Genomic DNA, 23,198 nt, shown 5'->3' on the forward strand with positions numbered 1-23,198 from the left:
AAACGATTATTGTAACATACGTGGTTAAACTAATTTTCTAAAGTTTATTTAATTTGAGAGAGAGAGAGGGAGGGAGGGAGAGAATCCCAAGCAGGCTCCGCACTGCCAGTGCAGAGCCCGACTCCTGGCTCCTGACCTGAGCGGAAATCAAGAGTCCACTGCTGAACCCACAGGGTGACCCAGGCGCCCCTATTAAACTCTAGTTTTGAAGGCCACATAATTGCTAATTTCTTTAAGGCTGCCCCGCCTGTCGCTGGCTGTGGCCCCACACTAGCTAGCAAGGCTTTGTCTCTCAGTAGACTGAGCCAAACGAACATCTCCTGTTTTCTTTCCCAGCTGAACCAGTGATTTCAGGCCACTTCAGTAGCAATTAAATAGCTTCAAAAGTGAATCTGACTCATTACAACACTCCGTTGTCTGAGAGGACTTGGTCCTAAAGCAAACCAGGCTCCTCCTATTCTTTTTTTTTTTTTTAAGTGTAAACACTGTTTATTAGGGTTTTTCAAGTTTGTATTTTGTGTGTTTTTTAGGGATTTTCAAGTTTTTAATTACATGAGTGATATACGAAATACTTTTTTTTTTAAAGTAATACAGTAAGAGACTCTTAAAAACTGAGAACAAACTGAGGGTTGATGGGGGGTGGGAGGGATGGAAGGGTGGATGATGGGCATCGAAGAGGGCATCTTTTGGGATGAACACTGGGTGTTGTATGGAAACCAATTTGACAATAAATTTCATACATTAAAAAGAAAAAGTGATACAGCTAAAGGTAAAATTACCCTTGACTATCCTACCTCTGCTAATGCCCTTTCTTTTTTCTTTTTTTAAACTGTCTAGCCCTATTTTTTTTTAATTTTTTTTTAATGTTTATTTATTTTTGAGACAGAGAGAGAGCATGAACGAGGGAGGGTCAGAGAGAGAGGGAGACACAGAATCTGAAGCAGGCTCTAGGCTCCGAGCTGTCAGCACAGAGCCCAACGCGGGGCTTGAACTCACGGACCGCGAGATCATGACCTGAGCCGAAGTCGGCCACTTAACTGACTGAGCCACCCAGGTGTCCCAATGCCCTTTCATTCTGGAGGTAACCACAATTAATAATCTGGTGTGTACCCTTGTACAACTTTGTCCCTGCATTTACATAAACATGTATGTACTCATTAAAATGAACTCTATTGTTTTATATGGTTTCTATAAATTGTCCTATTGTAGGCATTACTCTGCAACTTGCTTCAAATCTTCAAAAGTGAGTATCACTGGGCATAAAAGGCACAGCAAAGAAAATATAATCAATGACACTGGAATAGCACTGTATGATGACAAGCCGGAGTTACACTGTGGTGAGCACAGCATAAGTACAGGGTGGTCAAATTGCTACATTGTACACCTGGAACTAAGGTAACATTGTGTGTCAACTGTACTTCAATACAAAAATAATAATCATTAAAAAATAAAATATAAAAAAAAATAAAAGGGCACATAACTGAAAACAAAACCAAAAAAAGTGACCACGACTCATTAAATACCCAATTGTTTGGGAGGATTTGGTGCTAAATTTTCCCACGTCCCACCTCCAATCCCCCAGCAAATTATGTCAGCTACCCCTGAAAAATAAACCCAGAACCTCACTACTTCTCACTACCTCCATGTCACCCACCCTGTTCTTGCTTCATCTCTAGCCTCCCTGTGGTCCATTCTCAAGAATTCTTACAGAGAGAGTCTTTTCAACTTCTAGCCAGACATACCCAAAATAACTGAAGGCAGGAACTGAAGCAGATATCTGTATACCCAAGCTCATTATAGCACTATTCACAATAGCCCCCAAAACGTCTATCAACAGGTAAATGGAAAATATATACATGCAATAGAATATCATTCAGTCTTAAAAAGGAAGAAAGTTCTGCGGCACCTGGGTGGCTCAGTCGGTTCAGCGTCCGACTGTGGCTCAGGTCATGATCTCGCGGTCGGTGAGTTCGAGCCCCGGGTCAGGCTCTGTGCTGACAGCTCAGAGCCTGGAGACTGTTTCAGATTCTGTATCTCCCTCTCTCTGACCCTCCCCCGTTCATGCTCTGTCTCTCTTGTCCCAAAAATAAATAAATTTAAAAAAAATGCTTAAAATGGCATATTTTATGTTATGTATATCTTATCACAATAAAAAAATGTTAAAAATTTTTCAGTCAGGTTGCATCATCCCAAGCCCTCCAAAGGCCCTCCATCTCAATGACTCAACATTACAGTCCCTACACTGGCCCTCCTACATGTTTTATCCCCTCCTCCCCAGCTTCCTAAAGCCCCCTCTTCTCCTAGTTCACTTCTGCTCCAGACACACTGGCCTCCTTACTGTTCCTCAAACACACCAGGCAAGCTCTCTGCCTCAGGGGCTTTGCACTTGCTGTTCCTTCTGCCTGGTACGTTCTTCCAGGTATCTGCAGGGTTAGCTTTCTCACCTCCTTTACATTGACAATCCTCCCTAAAATCCAACCTCTGTCCAATCTCCTCTGGCCTGAATGTTTTTTCTCCATAGCAGTTATTACCATCTAGAAAATACATTCTCTGATTTGCTTATTGTCTGTCTTCCCTCCCTAGAATGTAAGAGTGTTCGAGTGTTTTCAAGTCTCCAAGCCACAACCTGACCTTTCTCAGGATTCCCGGATGCAACTGAAAACCTCAATAGCAAAGTTGTGAATCTATTCCCAGATCTTCTTCCTTTAGGTCAAGGCCTCTTGGGAGCTGATTAAATTGTTTCTCTGGGCCAGTACACAGAGAAAAATGGAAAGGTATGTGCTACAAGTGACCAGGTGAGCCCTGAGCGCCAGCCTGGCTGTGCCCCGTGGGACCTGGGCTCTGTGGTTAGATTTCTGGGAAGAAAGTGAAAACTGCCAGGCTTGGCAGTGGCCAGAAGCTTTTGAGACCGGTTGGAGGGGAGAGGCCCAGCCGGGAAGCCGAGCTCAAATGCCCACAGGACGGAGACAAGTGGGCAGGCCGGCTGCACCAACACTGGGCACCACGGGAGTGGGGGTCATGGGGAACCGGGGCTCATTCAGCTGCCCTGAAGCTCCAAATGTCCCGGGCCAAGCAGGAATGGAAGGCCTGTGTCACCAGACCTCCTGACTGCTTATTTTCCAGAGAATCAGGAAGTTGATTTTTATGTGCTATTCCCTGACTTTTAAACGTTGGCTCAAAATTGTTTTAATGCCATGTGGTGTGACGAAATAGGTTTGAAAACTGGATCTCCCCCATTCCCCACACACCCCTCTATAGGACTACCAGTTTACAACTCCACAGTTTAGCAAAATGTATGAAAACACGGACTTTGGTTTCAGAGAGACCTATTTTTTTCTGCAGTTTGGACAAATTCCTCAACATCTGCAAGTCTGTTTCTTTATCCATAAAATGAGAACAAAAATAGAACCTACCTCATAGGCTGGTTTTGGAGGAAGAAGGAGACTTAGCACACGTGTGCCTGGCAAATAGCGCCACAGTTCAATAATCGGGGTAGTGCAACAATTGGGGTGGGGTGGGGACATGGGCCCGGGGAATTCTGGGGAGAGAAAGGAGAATAACAAAAAGGGCAGCTTGGTGTCAGCTGTTTGTTGTGGTCAGAGGCAGAGGAGCACCGAAGCGTGCTATGGCCTATGGGAATGAGACTGGAGATCCAGGGACCCACCTTTGATCCATAGACTCGGATAAAGATTCTGCCAACCAAACCAGAGCTCCAGCGCCCAGGGCCTCCAGACCTGCAGGTGGCACTGCATCACTAAGAAGCTCTATCTCAGGGCGTCATACAGGTCCCAAGCCCTGGCTGCCCATTCTGTACTTAAACACAGCCCTGATCTGTTTGAGCCTAACTGCAGGACTTCACATCTGTGTTTGTCTTAGTTTATCTTCTTAGATTAGGGCCAGACATTCCAGACCGTCAAGATCCTGTAAAAAGATATGTTACCTGTCCCTCCAAACTTCTTTTGTAGTTTGGATAACATTTTCACCAGAATCAGTTAGTAGTCTTGTGGTTGCAAGCAACAGAAACCCCAATGCAAGATGGCTTGAGAAGGAAAAAAGGGGGGGGGGGACTTATAGCTTCAGGCACCTGCAATGTCCAAGGGTAGCCTGAGGTGATGCTTGACATGGGTCACATGATGAAACTATGACCTAGTTTCTCTCTGTCATCTTTCCAGATGGGCTCCATTCTTATATAGCCTCTTCACAGCTGCAGCCCCACATCTGAACAACTTGAAACCTGTGGTACTCCAAAGGAAAAGGTCTTTGTATAGAGTTTCATTGACTATGGTTAACCTGACTTGGGTCACATTCCCTCCCTTGAACCAGTCAACATCCCAAGAGAAATGTAATGTGCTGATCACTAAGCTGGGACTATACCAATCCTAAATGGAGTGGTAATAAATGAAATGGACTAGGGATGAGGAAGTGAGCTAAATCAGATACACTTACCTGAAGTAGAATAAATGAATGGATGCTCAGTGCCTCACTCCTCCTGAGAAGAAAAAAAAAATTACCTTATTCTTTAATGCAAAGTATTGTTTCAATAGCGGTTATAAAGCACAGCATCTAACACTCCATTGATCACCAGGGAAGGCTTGGCTGATCTTGGATCCCTTTTACTATCTTATCATCTCCTTGAAGTGCATTAACCTGATTAAAGGAAAGAGGAAAACCATTCTTCCACACTAGTATATATAAATATTCAATATCATTTTTTTCAGTGGGGGGGTTGGTATTTAGAGGCCTCCCAAACCAGTCATGAATCCATCCAGACATGAAATCACCCAACTGTGCCATAATTCAGCCCACAATTCTTCCACTAGAAAAAGTTTGGTTTTGGGGCGCCTGGGTGGCGCAGTCGGTTAAGCGTCCGACTTCAGCCAGGTCACGATCTCGCAGTCCGTGAGTTCGAGCCCCGCGTCAGGCTCTGGGCTGATGGCTCAGAGCCTGGAGCCTGTTTCCGATTCTGTGTCTCCCTCTCTCTCTGCCCCTCCCCCGTTCATGCTCTGTCTCTGTCCCAGAGGTGAGTGAACGTTGAAAAAAAAAAAAATTAAAAAAAAAAAAAAGAAAAAGTTTGGTTTTGGTTTTAAATTTGGCCAAATGATGCATAGTTCTAAACACCTGGCAAAAGTCCTCGTGGACATTCTCTGATATCCCTCAGACCAGGTCTCAGTCGAAAAAGAAGCAAGTTCAGTCTTCAGAAACCCAAGCCAACTCTGAGAGAACAAAACTCTTTGTTCACAGTTGCTTGAAATGCATACCTTAACATTTGTTAGCCTAACAGCAACCTGTCCATAGTTCCTAGACACCCCCCAATGCCAGCCGCCCCCACACTGGAAATCATGACCCAAAGACATGTAGGGGCACCTGGGTGGCTCAGTTGGTTAAGCGTCTGATTTTGCCTCAGGTCATAATCTTGCTGTTCATGAGTTCGAGTCCCCTATTGGGCTCTCTGCTGTCAGCGCAGAGCCTGCTTTGGATCCTCTGCCTCCCTCTCTCTTTGCCCCACCCCCACTAACACACATTCTCTCTCTGTCTCTCAAAAATAAATAAACATTAGAAAGAAAGAAAGGGAAGAAGGGAAAGAAGGAAGGAAGGAAGGGAGGGAGGAATGAAGGAGAAAGAAAGAGAAAGAAAGAAAGAAAGAAAGAAAGAAAGAAAGAACGAACGAACGAACGAACGAAAGAAAGAAAGAAAGAAAGAAAGAAAGAAAGAAAGAAAAGGAAGGAAGGAAGGAAGGAAGGAAGGAAGGAAGGAAGGAAGGAAGGAAGAAAGGCGGCTGCGTGGCTCAGTGGGTTGAACGTCCAACATCGGCTCAGGTGGTGATCTCATGATTCACGAGTTCCAGCCCTGCTTTGTGCTCTGTGCTGACAGCTCAGAGCCTGGAGCCTGCTTTGGATTCTGTGTCTCCCTCTCTCTCTGCCCATCCCCTACTTGTGCTCTGTCTCTCAAAAAAAACAAACATTTTAAAAAATTAAAAAAAAAAAAGAACCACATGCCATCTGTACAAAGCTGCTCACAGCAATACAGTCTTGGAGGAGACACACCCCAATAATATCCAACACCAGAGCCTGGCCAGGAAAATACAGCGTGTGAACCAAAAGGAAAATCCTCTGAAATAATACGTATCAGGTTAAACCATATGAAATTGCCATTTTGCAGGTTAATGATAGTCAAATATTAATTTGGTATGGTTACAGCTGAATAAAGTAGGGCAGTCATTTTCAAAGTGTGGTTCACAGACTTACAGCATTGGGGTGGGGCTCCCAAAACCCTGTCAAGAGGAACAGGGGGTCAAAATTATTTTCCTAATAGGGGCACCTGGGTGGCTCAGTCAGTTAAGTGTCCAACTTCAGCTCGGGTCATGATCTTGCAGTTCATGGGTTCAAGCCTGGAGGCGGGCTCTGTGCTGACAGCTCAGAGCCTGGAGCCTGCTTTGGATTTGGTGCCTCCCTCCCTCTCTGCCCCTCCCCACTCATGCTCTGTCTCTCTCTCAAAAATAAACATTTAAAAAATGTTTAAAAAATTATTTTCATAATAATACTAAGGTGTTATTTGCCTTTTTCTCCATGTTGACATCTGTACGGACATAGGCAATTGTTGACAAAAGCAATGTGGGTAACATTATATGAAACTGTATTTCCTTCATTTATTTCAACAAAAAAACATTAACACAATAGTCGGAGTACAGAAGCAGATGTCAGAATCACGCTGTCCTTTATTTAGCCAGATATTAAAGAGATTTGCAAAACTGCTAGCCAATGCCATTCTTCCCACTAATATTCTTTGTTTTGGAAAATATTTTTTATAAAGGCATTTTATTTATGTTAACATGTAGTGGGTTTATTATTTTTATATTTTAATGAATCAAAAATATTTTTTAAGTATCTGTTTTAATTTTTAATGTGGTTAAGTATCAATGGATGTAACCTTCATGAGCAAAAACTCTCTGGGGTCTTCAATAATATTTAAAAGTGCAAAGGACTCCTGAGACCGAAAACTTTGAGAATTCCTATATTAGGATAATTTACAGAAAAATATACATGAAACGAAGTGGAAACAATCAGCACAATAAGAAAATATGTAAACAATGTGGAGGGGTGCCTGGCTGGCTCAGAAGGTGGAGTATGTGACTCTTGATCTCAGGGTTGTGAGTTCGAGCCCCAAGTTGAGTATAGAGATTAGAACTAAAATCTTAAAAAAAAAAAATGTGGAGACAGCACCAGGTTCAGAGACCACAATATTTTTTTAAAGAGATCATTTTTTTTTTAATACAGAAAAGTACAAAAAATAACGAAACAATCACCCAGGGTCTCACCACCCATAACTAAAAGTTAACATTTTGTACTGTTTGCTTTCAGTATTTTTTAAAAATTAATTAAGTAAGTAATTAGACTTTCCAGCTAAAGTTAGAATTCCTTTGGTCCCCATCCTGTTGCTGAACTCCGAATATCATGAATTCTGGTGGTTTCCTTCCAGTATATAGTTATAAATTCCTTATGATATTTTAAAAATTTACTTGAAATAATTCATACTGTACAAATTAGTTTGCTGCAGTTAAGTGGCCAGGCCATGGATTAAGACTATCTGGGTTCAAGTTCCTACTCTGATGCTTCTGTGACCTTGAGCAATTACCTCTCTGTGCCAGTTTCTTCATCTGTAAAATAGGGATAACATTGGTACCTATTCCATGAGGTTGTTGTGAGTTTTAATATAAGTGCCTGGAACAGTATCTGTCACAGAATTTTACCACTATAAAAGTATTTGCTTTTGCTCTCTTATTCCAACTTTCTTGCTTTTTAAAAAAAATTTTTTTTAATTCTTTTATTTATTTTTGAGAGAGAGACAGAGTGTGAGCAGGGGAGGAGCAGAGAGAGGGAGATACAGAATCCGAAGCAAGCTCCAGGCTCTGGGCTGTCAGCACAGAGCCCGAAGCAGGCCCGAACTCACAAACTGTGAGATCATGACCTGAGACGAAGTCAGACGCTTAATTGACTGAGCCACCCAGGTGCCCCCAATTTTTTTGTTTTTCACTCACGATTTTGAAAAAAATTTTTAAATGTTTTTATTCATTTTTGAGACAGAGAGACACAGAGCATGAGCAGGGGAGAGGCAGAGAAAGAGGGAGACACAGAATCTGAAGCAGGCTCCAGGCTCTGAGCTGTCAGCACAGAGCCCAACACGGGGCTCGAACTCACAGACTGTGAGATCATGACCTGAGCTGAAGTCGTACGCTCAATTGACTGAGCCACCCAGGTGCCCCTCAGTCACGATTTTGAAGTCTATAGACATTCATATACATAAAATATGTTCTTGTTAAGTGTTATAGAGTATTCCATTGAATAAACATGCCATATTTGTATTACTTCTTTACTACAAAAGCAATAATAATAAACTAAAATTTCTACTTTAGAAGTTCACAGATTTATCTTGTCAAAAATCTTGGGGCACCTGGGTGGCTCAGTCAGTTAAGGGTCTAACTCTTGATTTCAGTTTGGGTCATGATCTCAACATTGTGAGATAGAGCCCCACAATTGGCTCCACACTGGGTGTGGAGCCTGCTTAAGATTCTCCCTCTCCCTCTCCCTCTGCACTCTTCCATGGCATGCACGTGCGTGTGTGCACACATGCTCACTCTTGCTCTCTTAAAAAAAAAAACCACAAAAAAACTTGGTTGACTAATTTTCTCCAGCAGGGCTCATCCTCTCCAGTAGACACAACAAAGGCCTTCCAAAGATGCCTATGTCCTCATTCCCAGAACCTGCAAATCTATTAAATTACATGGCACAGGGGAATTAAGATTGCAGATAGAATTAAGTTTGGCTATCAGCTGGCCTAGAAATAGAGAGATTATCCAGGATCATCTGGGGAGGCCCAATGCAATCATGAGGGTCTCGATGAGTGGAAGAAGGATGCCGAAGGGAGAGAACTGGACAGATGGTACGGGAGAAAAACTTGGCCCCCTATTGCTGGCTCTTAAGGTAAAGGAAGGGGCCACAAGCCAAGGAAAGCAGGCAGTATTTACAAGCTAGAAAAGGCAAGGAAATAGGTTCTCCCCTAGAGCCTCTAGAAGAAATACAGTCCTCCCTCTTCTTGATTTTAGGGGTGTTGGATCTCTGACCTCCAGAACTGTAAGACAATCATTTTGTGTGTATTAAGCAAATTCATTTGTAGTCATTTGTTACAGGACAAGAGAAAAGGAATCTGGTCTCTCAATGGTGGATGGAGAAGACTGACTTTTGGGGTTCACTATGCATGTGCAATGAGAAACAACGTGTTAAGCATATTGGCAAGAAAGTGGCTAAAGTGATCATCTTTGGAAACATGACCTGATGAAGAGAAGAGAGGGAAAGAAGTGAAGACTGCAGGAAAGGCGAGAGCCTGACAGTGAGCAAAAGCTGAAGTGCACGGGGCAGGTTGGGGGGGGGGAGGGCGGGGGGTGGGTCACTGGGAGGAAACCCAGAGGCCCAAACCAGTAGGTAGGGTGTTTGAATTTCTAATGCAGAGGTGGGCCTTCAGGGAAAGACTGGGATCTAGGAGTGACCTTGGAGGGAGGGGCTGACACAGAGAGAAGGAGGTCACTGGGAAATCAGAGGTGAGCTAATTCCATCTCATAGGTCAGCTGAGGTTCATGGACATTGGGGGTGGGGGGCATTAGCTTCAAGAAGGAGCCTGTTCCTTGCAAAATTGCCTAAAATCCCCACCTTGCCCAGAGGGTAATCTGCCAGGGGTGGGGCGTGGTGTGGAAGTAACAGGGGTGCACACATGTGTTGTGTTTGGTACACCGCGAGGTAGGACGGAGTGGTTAGGGAGTACGTGGCCTATGATGTGCAGGGGGGACTGGCGGGGTCAGTGACTCATCTGAGAAACACGCGGGTAAGGGGGTCTATGTGCACCTATTGGGGCGTGTGTGGGTGTGGTGGGGGGTCCGGACGTGCGGGGTGTGTGTGTGGAGGGGGGTAGTATGCGGGGTGCGTGCGAGTGGGCGGCAGGGGTGCGGGGTGCTCGGGGTACATGGGGGTGACCCGTGGGCACGAGTGGGTGTGCGGGGCCGAAGCTGGTCGGCCGGGAAGAGAGCGGCCGGGGCCGGGAGCGTGCGCGCGTCGGCCCGCGGTCTGCGCCGCCAAGCTCCGCCCGCGAGCGCTACCGGGCTTCCCGCCCCCTCCGCCTGCTCCCTCCCCATCCCCGTAGCCGCGCGCGCTCCCAGTCCCAGCGCCGCAGACGCCCGGCCGCCGCCTCTGTCGCCGCCCGGAGCCGCTGCGAGGAGCAGGTATGACAGCGACCCCGGGAGAACGCAGGGACCGTCCTGCCGCGGCGCCTTCCCCCGCGCGCTCCGTGGGTCCCGCCTCAGTTTCCCTCGCGGGGGCGTCTGGGCGCTAGCGGCGGCGCCGCTGGGACCCAGCGTCGGGGCGCAGGGGGAGGTCTGCGGGGTGACAAAAGCTCCCAGAGTGGGAAGAGGGGGAACCCAGCGAGCCCCAAGAGCGTCGGGGCGGCGGAGAGGGCCGTGGCGTCCTGGGCGCGGAGGGGCGGGGTGAGCTGTCGCCCCAGAGGGTAACACCCGCGAAACCCGAGAGCGCCGGCTCCGCACTGGGCGTCGCGAAGCGGAACAGCCCGACTTCAGCCACGCAGCATCCTGGGGCGGTGGGGCTCCGTGGTGTTACCATTTCACAGACGGGGAAACTGAGGGCAGAGGGTGGTGAAGCTTGCCTGCGTCCCGGTGACAGTCACAGAGCCCAGAAGCCTGACCCCAGAGCGTGCGTCCTGGCCTCCCCTGTCAGCCGCCCCTGGGGGGACCCGGGGGGGGGGGGACCCCGTGTTGTCTGCGTGGCCTCCTGCTGGGGAGGAGGCCTGTTCCCAGCTCCTAGCTGCCTCTCCCCAGAGGGGGTCTGTCCTGGGAGCTTGTCTTGGCTTCGTGAAGGCTTGGCTTCGGTGTGCCCGGGGAAGCAGGGACCAGGGAACTGAGGGTGTGTGGCAGCACGGAGCAGACCCTTCCCACCGCAGCGTGGACGGAGAAACTGAGGCACGGACAAGTTTAGGCAGGAAGCAGAGTTTCTTCCCAAGAGAGGTACAACAGGTCCCTCACCCCATGCCCACCAGGGACCTGGATCAGGACAGCCAAGGCTCGTTCCTCCCTAGCAGCAGAGCCCTCCCACAGTCCATGGGGGACGTGTGGAAATGCCCCCCTGAGGTCTCAGCATCTCTGTGGCCCCCACCCGGCATCTCCCAGTGACCCGACCTACCTGAACCTGTGTGATGCCCACTGAACTGATGCCAGAAGGAACACAGGGGTCCTTCATCCATTCCTCTTAGTCTATAACCTTCCAATCCCTGCCCTCCCTGCTCCCTGAAACCACTTGCACAACATGGGGTGTTCCTTCTAGATCTACACTTAAAACGCATAGTGACGTTGTGGGCAGATGTTTAACATAAATGGTATAATCCGTCCATATTCTGCAACTTGGCCCCCCTCTCCACCATCCCCAGCCCGCCAGTTATCATTTCTTTGAGAGTTATCCATGTTGTGCATATAAATCTCACCTGGTCATAAAAATTCCCGGGGCTGTTTTCTACTTCAGCTTTTTCCATAAATCGACATCTCTGGGTTAAGAAAGATTTTCGTTCTTTGTCGTACACTAACGTCACAGGCTCTGAAATTGTGGTACAACGTGCTCACCTCTCCGTTTCTCACGTGCTTGTATTTACACATGCGCACAAGGCGTCCACACGTGTACATGCGCACAAGACGTCTGCACATGCGCACAAGACGTCTGCACATGCGCACAGAACGTGTACAATTTGCATACATGCTACCGTGCAGGTCGCCGCATATACACGTGCACAGGTTCACACATGTGTGCACCACACACACATGCACAGGTGCACATATGCACACTTCTGTCCTGTCTTTAGGCAAACAGGAACACGACACCCTCTCTCGCTGCGATCTCTGCTGAGCCCAAAAGCCTGGATTGAGCCAGGCCACAAGCTCTGCTTGTCCAGGCACCAGTGGGCAGAGTTCCCAAAAGGGTCGGCATCCAGGGTTTCTCTCCAGATGCCCCCGATGCCGCCCCCACCTTCCAGTAGGAGACAGGTAGTTAGGAAAGATGGCTAGCAGATGGGAGTATCCAAGGTCCTATTTGTGTCACACAAACTTTCCTTCCGGGTCCGGTCTGTGGGATAGAGTGCACTTGTTGTGGAATGTGTGCCAAGACCATCCACAGTTTGGTGGAATGCCTGTGAACAGCCATCTGGGGAGAAGCTGGAATGGGGTGGTGCTTGCATTACCATTCTAGGTCCACCGCTTCCTGGCTGGGACAAGTCCCTTCCCCTGTGTGAGCCATAGCTTTCTCATCTGTACCATGGGGGTGAGGATAATGGCAACCTCCCAAAACTATGGAGTGCATTCGTGGGGTGATGAAACAAAATACTCAGAGCCTTGTCAGCCCTAAGTAGGAAGTCTTGTCTGGGACAGGGAGAGACCCGGAGATGGCCCCTGGGTGGAGGTGACACCCAGAGTCACCATTGGGTCCATCATTTGTCCACACCCCAAATCCAGACTGGAGAATCCTGAGTGCTGAGTGGGCTGGAGGATGAGATTCCTGGCTACTGAGCGCCAAGCTCAGCCCAGAGGAGTCCGGAAGCCTCATGGCATCTGCAACAGGTGAACTGCACACCTGGTGAGCTAAGGTGCAGAAATGAAGTGAGCCAAGGTCCCCACCTTGGGGATACAAGAGACAGAAGTTGCAAAGGAGGCCCATGGGCAGCTTTTGTGAGGCCCACCCTCCTTCTTGTATTTTAGATGACTCTCAAATGTTAAAAAGTGGGAGATGTCACATAAAAATCTGTATCTCTGGATCCTCTTGAGAAATCAGAGAAACAGACAACTCTGGGCCCAACATTTGGCTGCCCCCTTAGATGAGATGGGCACCTTCCAAGGTGCCACACTCCCCACCTGGCCTCCTTCATAATGACCACATAACACAAAACTTAGTAACATAAACTCACAGCCAGCTTTTACATCCCATCTCTGCCACAAATTAATTGTGTGATAATAAGTAGCACTTGCCTCAAAAGGCTATTTTAGGTTTTGAATGAGTCAAGAACCTAAGCCTCTTGAAACAGTGTTTGGGGCATGGTGCATACTATCTAAGTGTTGATGATGCTGATGCTGATAATGGTGACATTAGCCACCTGGTCCCTGGGAGAGCATCATTTGTACTCCAAATTGTGCTTGATATAAACGCTGTGGAAACACAAGTGAAGGAGGAAGAAAGGAAGGAAAGTAATGCTTTGAACTCCTTTTTCAAACCAGGTGCTACCATCCTAGATTTTTTTTCTTTCCAAAAACTGGGAGAGGACAACATTTCGGGGACAGATACAAAGAGGAGGGGATTCTAAGGTGGGTTTTGAAGGATAAATAGGAGTTTCTCTGGAGCAGTGGAGAAAAGCACTGCCATACAGAGGAGACAGAAAAGGACCTTGAGGGGCGCCTGGGTGGCTCAGTTGGTTAAGTGTCTGACTCTTAATTTCGGTTCAGGTTGTGATCTCACAGTCATGGAATCGAACCCCATGTTGGGCTCCTCACTGGGCCTGTAGCCTGTTTGGGATTCTCTCCTTCCCTCTCCCTCTGCTCCTCTCCCACTTGTGTGCACGTGAGGGCACGCTCTGTAAATAAATAAGTAAGTAAGTAATAAGAAAAGGACCTTGAGATCATGATGGGGCTTATGACAGGAAGGAGGATGAACATTTTTTGCATACCTACTATGTGCAGGTGCTCTTATAATTGCCTCATAGTGCCCTTGGGAATCACATCTGTGATCCCCATTTACTGATGAGTCAGAGGTTCAGAGAGGGTAAGCACTTGCCCACGAGCTTGCACAGTGGGTCAGTGGCAGAGCTGGGGTCTGGCCCCAGATCTGTTTGATTCTAAAGCCCTGTGCACCCTCTCTGAGCCTTGTTTCTCATCATAAAGCAGAGGTAATACTAGTAAAACCTACTGCGGTGTTGGTTGTGAAGATAAGATAAGAAAATGCACACACCTCAGCATGGGACCTGGCATGGAGCAGTTGCTGCTGTGATTTCCATTGGAACAAAGCCTGTGTGTCTCCAGCCCTCTCTGCACCTCACTCATACCAGATGGGGGAGCCCAGGGAACGAAGGGCCAGCAGGTCTCAAAGTGTGGTCCGTGGACCAGGAGCATTGGCATTGGACTCAGCTGGGAGCTGGTTGGAAGTACAGATTCTCAGACCCACCCTAGACCTACTGAATCAGAGACTGGGGGTGGGGCCCAGCAACCTGTATTTTAATAAACCCTGCAGAGGTGGTTCCATGTGCTGAAAGATTTCAGGGTCACTGGCCTAAAGAAAAACTTCAAATGAGACCCCTCCAGCCACCTGCACCCACCTCCCACTAGACGGTGAGAATGTTCTCCTCAGCAAAGGCCAAAGATAGAGGGTATGTCCTAAGACAAAGGCAAGTTTCCCTCCACGCTGGACAGTTGCTGAGGGGCTTAGTGGAGTTCGCAGATTTTGGGGTTTTTTTTTTTGTTTTTTTTGTTTTTTTTTTGAGAGAGAAAGAGTGCACATAGATGGGGAGGGGCAGAGAGAGAGAGAGGATGAGAGAGAATCCCAGCAGGCTCTGTGCTGTCAACATCGAGCCCAACTCGGGGCTAGATCTCATGAATTGTGAGATATGACCTGAGCCGAAATCAAGAGTCAGACGCTTAACCGACTGAGTCACCCAGGCACCCCTCCTGGGCTTTTTATTCTTTAGAACTTGCTCTCCTTTCTAGTCTTGCAGCCTCTGCCCACCTTGAGGGTCTGGAGCGAGATTTGCATTTCAGAGATGCTGAAAGTGAGGGATGCCCCAGGCAGCTGAGGACCCACCCCCTCCCCATAAAAAGCCTGTTATTAGAGACCCTTCTGTGCCTGGGGGCTCTCGTGGGCTGTCCCTTTCCCCGGAGCTCCCATGAGAACATGTGTCCAGGCACAAGTCCTGAATGGTGGAGAATGATCCCAAGACTCTGCACAAAAAAGCATTAAGGAGGTTCCAGGTCATGTGACGAGGAAGGAAGTCCAGGCTGGGGACAGGAGCGTACTGCAGAGAACCTCCAGTTGAGAAGTAGGCACCCTCTACACGTCCTCTTGGAAGCTCTGAGCAAGAATTGGGGTGCCTGGGTGGCTCAGTTGGCTGGGCATCCAACTCTTGGTCTCAGGTCACGGTCTTGTGGTTTGTGGGATCGAGCCCCATGTTGGGTTCTGCGCTGACAATGTGGAGCCTGCTTGGGATTCTCTCTTCCTCTTTCTCTACCCCTCCCCTGCTCACATACTGTCTCTCAAAATAAATAAATAAACTTAAAAAAAAAAAGAAAAAGAGTGGGAGGCAGTACAGCCTAATGGGTGGAAACATGGCCTTGCCTTAAAGATCAAAGTTTCTAGGCCTGCCTTCATAAAATTTACTATTTCTTGCATGACCAAAACCAAAAGTACCCATAAGCCCGGGCATGTCAAACTAGTAAAAATATTTGTCACTTCTATGACAAAGAGTTAACTACATGGATAAAGAGCGCTCACAAATCAAAGACCAAGCACCCCATCCAAAAAAGAAAAAAAAAAAAAGAAGAAGAAGAAGAAAGTAAAGGATGTAATTTGGCTAAATAGAAGTACATAAAAAGAAGCATAAATTCAAACAGACAAAAAGGTGCTCAACCATTCTTCAAAAAAGAATCGCACGGCCAAACCACACCCATTCTGTTTCCCACCTGCCAGATGGCTGGGTGACACTCAGTGCTGGACATGGGGTGAGGGAAACCAGTACTCTCAAACCCTGCGGGCAGGAGCACAGGTACCCCTCAGTGGGGGGTAGTTAGGAAAACTGTCGATATTCAAGAGGCCCATACCCATGGCTCTGCAATTTCACCTGCAGGGATTTACCCAGTGGCTATCTTTGCATTGGACACAACAAAGATAGTCATCATTGTGTGTAAGAGCAAACAATTGCAAAGTAAACACCCGCCAGAAAGGAGCCAAGTACTGTTACTTGTGGGAATGGCCACACAGGAGAATATGATGCAGTCACTAAAAAGAAAGCAGTAGCTCTTTATGAATGGATGTGGAACCATCTCCCAGATGTATTGTTAAAAGAAATTTACAGGGAATAGAACAGTGTGTAGTATTCTACCATCTGTGTGCATAGAGTCCCTTTATGAAAGGATGAGGGGCGCCTGGGTGGCTTAGTTGGTTAAGCGCCTGACTTAGCCTCAGGTCATGATCTTACAGTCCCTGATCCCGCATCAGTGCTCTGTGCTGACAGCTCAGAGCCTGGAGCCTGGTTCGGATTCTGTGTCTCCCTCTCTCTCTGCCCCTCCCCTGCTCACGTTCTCTCTCTCTCTCTCTCTCTCTCTCTCTCTCTCTCTCTCAAAAATAAATAAACATTAAAAAAAATTTTTTTAAAGGATGAGATAAGCGCTTGCTCTGCATCTCTGGGACTATCATAGGAAGTCAGAACTAGGAAAATGGGGAGGCTACAGTCAGCTACTGGACCACATATGAAGACCAGCAGGTTCAGATGGGGATGGTGTCTAGGGAGCTTATAAAAGCATCATCTATATTTTAATTTCACTTTGTATTTGCAAAGTTAAAAAAGTAGGTGTTTCCATAATTTAAATTACAAAACATAAAGTCAGAAGAAATCTTAGCTGGTGGGAACATACAAAAGATGCAGTGACTCCTAACCTGGGCCTGCTAACCCGCAGAGATCAGAATCCTGGCTCTGTACTTACCTGCTGTGTGACCTCAGGCAAGTTACTTAACCTCTCTGTGCTTCAGTTTTCTCATCTGTCAACTGGAGATGATAATAACTCTCACCTCAGTAGGGATGTTATGAAGATTAAATGTGTCAAGTGCTTAGAACAGCACCTGGCACACAGTAAGTCCTAAATATACGTTTGTTAAATAAGTAAATTAACTTGAAACAAGCCTGGAAATCTTAGCATTTTTGTTTTTAAGTGAGGAATTTGTTTTTTACACTAAGGAAATGGGGTCCTAGCCAAGATACAGTCATGGGGCTGAGCTGAACCCAGAGCAAACCTGGGGGTTTTGCTGGGAGGTGGGGAATGCCCAGCAAATGAGGGGCGAGGCCTTAAGAGACTGAGGCTCAGAGAGGTTCAGGAATTTGCAGAGGTTCAGGCCACACAGTGGTAACAACAGAACTTGAATCCAGTCCCAACTTTCTCCTCCTCAACAGTGCCTCCCTGACAGGGAAGGTCTTGAGGATTGTGGGGACTGGGGAGTCTGGGGCCACTGGTGTCCCTTTCCTTGCAGACCTCTGGGACGAAGCAAGCCTTGCTTCCTCCTGATATGCCGTGGAGCTCGTCCCTGAGCCAAGGTCTGGAAGGAAGGCTAAGATCTGGGAAGTCTGGAACACCTTCCTTCAGGAGCTGCTCCCATCTGGCTCCAGGGCTCCAGGGAAGACCTCAAGCAGGGGCTGCGTGGTCTCCCCCAAACAAGCTCCCCCGCCCTCTGCAGGCTGATTCCTGAAATTCCACCGTGGCTCTCTCACTCATGGCTGTGTGTGGACTTTGTTGATTTTCCTGGTTGAAAGGCACCACCTCCCACCCCAGGAAGGATCACCTTTGATCGTCCTCTGTGGCTTGTGCTGCAATGAGAAGTTGGATGGGGGCTGGATGTTGAGTCTGGTTGGTGAGAGAGACTAGGAAGAACCTTCGGGGTCTGTGCCTGTGGACGTGAAGGCCACCTTTGAAGGTCTTAGGGATGGGGGAGGGGTTGTGAACTGTTTAGAGGTGTGCTGGGCACGTGGGAGGTGCTCCCTAGTGAAAGGAGGGGCCGTGTGCTGGTCCAGGGGAGTCCTGGTTTCCCACAGGCCGCTTGGGGAGACAATTCCCTGTCCTCAAAGCATTCTCACCAAGATTTACCCAGAGTCCTGGAGAGGCAGTTTGTGTAACCATTGAGTTTGGGAGTCAGACTGGCTGGCATTGCAGCTCAGCTCTGTGTGACCTTGGGCTTGATACTTACCCTCTGAGCCCCGGTGCTGGCGTGTGGACTGGGGACCACAGCACCTCCCGCCCCGCCCCAGGGGCTCTCAGCTAGCTAAGTGCACAGCACCTTAGCTTAGAGCCATAGGCCCCTCAGTCACTGGCCCCACCCTTCTCACTGCTCCAATTGACTCCAGAAATGCTGCACCATTCTTGCTGGGCTTTGAGAAGGAAGGTGGGTGGGGCCGTGGAAGGAGAGGCCCCCCAGCCTCTGAAAGGCCAGGAACACCTTCACCTGTAGAACTCAGTGAAAGTTGAAACATCAGACTCTGGGCCTGACTGTGTGTGTCCAGGGAGGAGTGATGTTCAAGTGGAGAACAGACGACGGGCTGGTTACAACTTGCAGGCTTGTAGGAACGGGAGCCAGTCTGCCCCCTCTGACACTAGGTGACACGGGCGGTGACCCAGTCACAGGATGATGGCCCCAGTGAGTGGGTCTCCATGCAACACACATGCAGAAGGCAGAGCCTGGAGAAGGGTGGCGGTCGGCGGGCAAGGGGAACGAGAACATTTCCTAGCATGTAGGGAGTGCTTCCTGAAATGCTACAACATGAGTTTGCAGGGATTTAAACTTCTAGAGGGTTAGGTCGTGTCTGTTTTGTTCTCCGCTTTGCCACTGCAGCCACGGGCCAGGCACTGGAGATACAGTGGTGAGCAAGCCATGTCTCCCAGCCCCCAGGAGACTCCTCGGCCCCCCTAGCCTGAGACCCCCTCTCCAGCCTCATTTCTGACTCCTGAATTCCCACTGGGGCCCACCCTTGGCTGGATGGGTGGGGCGGAGTTCTCATTGCATCTTACAATCTAGTTGGCTAAAAACCCCAGCCTGTGACCCCTCTCCATGGTCAGACAGCTCCCCAAAGCTTGTCACTCACTCAAGGTGTGACCGCTCCATCTGGGAACCATCATGTTTTGCTTGCCTCACTCACAGAGATGAACTGACTTCAGTTTCTCTTTCCCGTGTGATTCAGTTCGTCAAGTAAACGCTGCTGAGGTCCATGTGGCTTTCTCCCCTACAGTGATAATAATAAAAATAGGCAGTGTCTTTCAAGCATGTCCTACATGCCGGGCTCATGCATCATAAAAGAAGGGTACAAATATCCTCCCCATTTGACCCCTGGAGAAACCAAGCTCTCTCAGTGCACGATCTCATTGTATCTTTCCAACAATCCAGCAAAACGCGGTGTAATTATCTAGATTTTGCTGATAAGAAAAAAAACAGGCTCAGAGAGGTTAAGTAACTTGCCCAAGGTCACACAGCACTAGTAAATAAATGGTGGGGCTGGGATTCAAACCCAAGCAAGCAATCTGACCACAGAGCCCACTTTGCTCTCCCTATCCTGCCTGTCCTCGGCTTCCAGGTGTTATTTGAGAAGTGGGTGCGGAAGAGGAGTGGAAATTTTTACTCCGTGACAGAGTTCTCAAAACCCTTGGCTTACCCACAGTGTAAGGTTTCAGCTGTTTGCTTCCCAGGAACTACCCTGGGTCACTGTGTGGGTTAAGATTCGAATCTCCCCCAACAGAGAGGGGCAGCCCAGAGCCCAGCTTGCGTGTGGCTATGACTCTTGGGGCAACCGCCCCTCACCTTCCTGGGCACCAGATTCTTAGCCTCTAAATTTCCCTGGAGGCCTGGCTTCTTCCTGCCAGACGGCCATCCAGGGACCCAGGAAGCACACAGAGGCTGGGCCTGCCTCCCAACGACTCGGTTCCAGAGGTTGGGCCCAAGGCCCAGTACCCCAAGCTGGATTTCAGAGTGTGGCAGGAAATGGAGACTTAGTTGGAAAAAGGAGGGGCCAAGGGAAAAGAATGTTACCCCCTTTATCCCTTCCTTGTCTTTGATTCTTGCCTTTCACCTAGTGTCAGAGGAGGAAGGAGTTCACTCAATAAACTCGAATGCAGTGGAACCCACTTTGGAGGTCCAGGGCACAGGAAGCCCAGTTGACCCAGCACTTACAGAATGCTGACGTAGGACAGGCGCAGTGAGATACATTTGGCCTGACTTAGTTCCTTGAATCTGCACAGTAACCCTATCCAGTAGGTATATATATCATCACATTCACGCCTGTCATTGTTATCACTATCCCCATCATCATCACCTTCATCCCCATCATCACCAGCAGCAATCAATGTCATGGTCACCCACATGGCTTCCCAGACCCAAGGCCCAATATGCACGTAGGGCGTCAGACCCAGAAGATGCACCACATCCATCCCCTAGAAAGACTGTTAAGAGTTTGCACTCTTGGGCGCCTGTGTGGCTCAGTAGGTTAAGCGTCAGACTTCGGCTCAGGTCACGATCTCACGGTTTGTGAGTTTGAGCCCCGCGTTGGGCTCTGTGCTGACAGCACAGAGCCTGGAGCCTGCTTTGGATTGTGTGTCTCCTCTCTCTGCCCCTCCCCCACTTGTGCTCTGTCTCTCAAAAATAAATAAATGTAAAAAAACATTAAAAAAAAAAAGTTTGCACTCTAGAGTCTGAAAGACCCAAATTTGATTCCTAGTTCTGACACTTTCCAGTTATGTGACTTGGTGCATGAGATCTAACCTCTCTGAACCTCAGAGTCCTTGTCTGTAAAACGGGGATGATCTCGGTCGGTTCCTGCCTCTCAGGGTTGTGATGAGGGTCACGAGAGCTGGTGCAGGTAACCCTTGGCACAGGGCCTGGCTCAAATCATAAAAGCAAAGCAAACACAGGGTAACACTGGTAAGGGGAGGGCCTGAGTGATTGGTTGGGAGTTCCCAGCAGCCCTGGACGTTGAGGGCCAGGTGCTGCCCAGCGTGAGAACGGGCACTGGAGGGCCAGCTTAGGGCAACTTGAGGCAGGACTGGAGGAGGATGGGGAAGGTCCCAAGAGGAGCCAGCCTGCTTCTGACTCCAAGGCTTCCCCAAAGCTGCCAGCCTCACCCCCACCATCCATCGTGGCATATCCTACTGGGCCTTTCTCCCTTTTTGATGATCTATTTCCAAATAACAGTCATAGTGAGCATCCAAGGTCAATCCTATGCCAAGCAATCATGAGCATTTCACCTCCAGCCTCCGAAGCTGCTATGAACTGCTATGTGGGTTGTGTGCTGCACAACTCCAAGGCTGTCCTTCACATAGACTGCATTGTGAATGATGCCACCTAGAGTTGTGCAGTATATACCTGTACAGCTGTATGAGGCAGCTCTGTGAGCCTCCTTGTTCCTGGAGAGAGTGCAGAATCTATCTTGGGTGCCCCAGGTCTGGCTGCAATTCAAGGCAGAGAAGATTGAATGGTGTCTAGGTGCCAGTTGAGATACAGAGAGACCAGGTTTGCTGCCTGAGGCTTGTCCTTGAGAAAGCTATGTCTGGCATTGTGGTGACTGGTGATGGTGATGGATTATTGATTGTCCTTAACGTAGATTATTGAGAGGTGATAAAACAAAGTGGTTATGAAAACAGGCTCTGGAGTCAGACAGGGGTTCAGTTGTGCTCTACTACTCTCACTGTGTGACTTTGGGCAAATCATCTGACTTCTCTGTGCCTCAGTCTCCCCATCCAAAAAAACGGTTATATAATAACACAGGTGAATATGTGAAAAGGACACAAGATGGTGCTGGTAAAGCCCTAAGCACAGTGCCTGCCGTGTAGTTAAATGGTCACTACATATTAAAGCTTAATGACGTCGCCAGCGCGGGGGGAGGTGAGGTTCAGAGTCGCCCATTGGAAGGCAGCTCCCTGAAATCCTGCCAGGGTGTTGAAGGATTGGGGGCCCAATCTGAAGTCTGTGGCCCAGAGCCAGATCAAGCCAATACTTGACCGGGCCTTGTCAACACAACCTTTTCATAATCAAGTGCTACTAAGGTTGCAGAGATCGTGTAGGGGAGATTGTGTGGGCAAATACTGGGAAGGAGAAGGCCTGCAGTCCCGGCTTCCATGCCCTCAATTCATTCCTCTGGCTCAGGGGTCAGCCAACTCTGGCCCCAAGGCCAAGCTCACCCCACCACCTGTTGATTCTCAGCCTGTGAACTAAGAATGGTTTTTTTCCATGTCTGAAAAAAAATCAAGAGTAAAATAATATTCCATTAACATGCAAATTAAATGAAATTGAAAATGGGGAGTTCATAAAGTATTGTCAAAAAACACTTCCTGTTAACTATGGCTGCTTTTGCACTTGCTACTGTGGCAGATTGGGTAACTGCAACAGACTATGTGACCCGCACAGCTTAAGCTAGTGCTGTCTGGCCCTTTACTGAAAACGTTTGCAGACTCCTGCTGTAGCCTGGTGGTTCCCAGACTCTGCTGCACGTTGGAATTACCTGAGGAGCTTTTGAAAAGCGCTCAGGTCATGCCCCAGACCAGGTAGATGGGGCTCTCTGGTGGTGGGAGTCAGGCATCAGTGTTTTTCAAAGATCTACAGGTGATTCTATGATGTAGCCAAGTTTGAGAACCTGTGTCCCAGCCCTTCTGGAGTCCCGTGCCTCTTGCCATGCCTGGGAGGGCTGTCCCAAGCTCAGAAAGCTTGCCCAGAGCATAAGACACTTTTCCGGCCCCGAGGTCTATGAGCACGTTTGCAAGCTGGCACAGGTCTTATTTTGTGTGACCCACGCAGTAGTTTTTAAATTAGGGAATTTCACTTTGGCTTCTGGGTTTCCAGATTCTCTTGGAAAATTGGAAGTTCTGGTCCTCCCGAGCGTACGTTTCCCAGTGGTGATAATCAGCTGGATATGCTTTGGCTTCGTTTTTTTGTGCATCCCCTGCTTGGCTCCTGAAAGCATTTGAGTATGAGACTCCTTGACTTTTTTTTTTTAATTTTTCTTAATGTTTCTTTATTTTTGAGAGAGAGAGCATGAGCAGAGGAAGGGCAGAGAGAGAGAGGGAGACAGAATCCGAAGCAGGCTCCAGGCTCTGAGCTGTCAGCACAGAGCTAGACATGGGGCTCGAACTCACGAACTGTGAGATCATGACCTGAGCTGAAGTTAGACGCTTAACCAACTGGGCCATCCAAGCGCCCCTGAGACTCCTTGACTTAATGGTAGGGAACTCTAGGCCAGTGCACCTCAAATTTCAACATGCACACACGTGCCCTGGGGTCTTGGCAAGTAGGGCAAGTGGGGCCGGAATGTTGTGTCTCGAACGACATGCAAGAGGATGGTGATTTGCTTGGTCCCAGTGCTGTACTTTTTGAGTAGTA

General features: G+C 48.3%; 1 protein-coding gene and 1 long non-coding RNA gene across 3 annotated transcripts in view; one reads left to right on the forward strand and one right to left on the reverse strand.

The window, feature by feature from the left end:
• LOC113594800 (uncharacterized) overlaps positions 1-11,711 on the reverse strand; it is a 94,314-nt gene extending 82,603 nt beyond the window's left edge. Inside the window, exons 1-3 of one of the 2 annotated variants that reach the window (XR_008294523.1) lie at positions 11,536-11,711; positions 4,447-4,489; positions 4,085-4,234 (exon numbers count right to left, since the gene is read on the reverse strand). This is a non-coding gene — a long non-coding RNA (uncharacterized LOC113594800). The remainder of the gene's footprint in view (positions 1-4,084; positions 4,235-4,446; positions 4,490-11,535) is intronic. The other variant, XR_003415233.2, reaches the window with a different exon arrangement.
• The window catches only part of SCNN1B (sodium channel epithelial 1 subunit beta), a 61,111-nt gene continuing 48,026 nt past the window's right edge, over positions 10,114-23,198 (forward strand). The window contains exon 1 of the mRNA XM_027043032.2: positions 10,114-10,267. The gene's annotated coding sequence lies outside the window, so the exon portion shown is untranslated. The remainder of the gene's footprint in view (positions 10,268-23,198) is intronic.

Source organism: Acinonyx jubatus, chromosome E3 (genome assembly GCF_027475565.1).
Source record: "Acinonyx jubatus isolate Ajub_Pintada_27869175 chromosome E3, VMU_Ajub_asm_v1.0, whole genome shotgun sequence".
Taxonomy (NCBI): Eukaryota; Metazoa; Chordata; class Mammalia; order Carnivora; family Felidae; genus Acinonyx; species Acinonyx jubatus.